General features: G+C 42.9%; 1 protein-coding gene across 2 annotated transcripts in view; it reads left to right on the plus strand.

Annotated features, from left to right (window-relative positions):
* The window catches only part of SNX2 (sorting nexin 2), a 24,635-nt gene that overhangs the window by 7,828 nt on the left and 15,725 nt on the right, over positions 1 to 1,082 (plus strand). The window lies entirely within an intron of this gene.

A 1,082-nucleotide genomic window follows, 5' to 3' on the forward strand; every position in this document is an offset into this window, starting at 1 on the left:
CATTGAATAGATGGCTAAGTCTGTTTAGTTACCAGCCTATATGGCTAAATCAGCTGTTGTTCAGAGTGTGAAACAGGTGATGAAGAAGAGCTGCTTCTGTGGTAAAAAAAATTAATTAGTGTTCACAATATGTCATTGTAGTGGTTTGGTCCAAAATACTCATTACTGTTTATCTTCTGTGAGATAAGAATTAGAAGAAATGCAAAGCAGGCACCAAACTTGAAAGAAATATAAAGAAGTTTATTAACAGACCTAAAAGAGGGGAAAAAAATTATACCATACCTTCAGAACTCTCCTCCTCCCCCCACCTTCCTCCCTTCTCCCACTGACAATGTTCAAAGACAACCCTCAAGATGTTCAGTCTGTTTACCACTTCCATAATAACCTTGTTCAGTCCATTTAGAAAGAGAAGTCTCTTCTTGCTCATGCTATGAAAACATTATCACAACGAGACAGCCGCCCACTTCCAAATATTGTTCAGTCCATTTAGGAAGAGGAGTCTCTCTGCCTGCGTGTGAGTCCTTTCCCCCGACTTGCAGCTTTTCCCGCAACTGCTTTCAAGGGTCCACTCTTGAAGTTTTTTGGGGTACAATTTTAAGGTTGAGCCGTTCAGAAACAAAAACAGAGGCCCTTCTCCTTCCCTGGGAGCAAAGGGTCTTCATCATCTTCATCGTTAGGACTATCTCTGGGAGCATCTCTAGGGACTGAGGTTTTCTCCTTTCCCGTTTGGAGCAAAAGTCCTCATCTGGTTCATCTCTAGGGACTGAGGTTTTCTCCTTTCCCGTTTGGAGCAAAAGTCCTCATCTGGTTCATCTCTCCCTGTCCAAACTCCTCATGAAATTACAGCTGCGTCAGCATCTGCCTATCTCAGCGCAGGTGCTTCTGCTCACGAGTTGAACACTCCACCCCCCATATCTTCATGAAATTACAACAGGATACTCTGATATATCATAGCTTCACAACAGAATTTCAGCTTTAAGCATCTCCTCTCTCTCTTCCCTCAGGTTTTCAGCTCTTCACAGCAATAAAAAGGGTTAATCTCACCTCGGCCTTGCAGCTTTGCAGCTGGAATGTTGAATTTT

Source organism: Corvus brachyrhynchos, unplaced genomic scaffold (genome assembly GCF_000691975.1).
Source record: "Corvus brachyrhynchos isolate BGI_N302 unplaced genomic scaffold, ASM69197v1 scaffold90, whole genome shotgun sequence".
Taxonomy (NCBI): Eukaryota; Metazoa; Chordata; class Aves; order Passeriformes; family Corvidae; genus Corvus; species Corvus brachyrhynchos.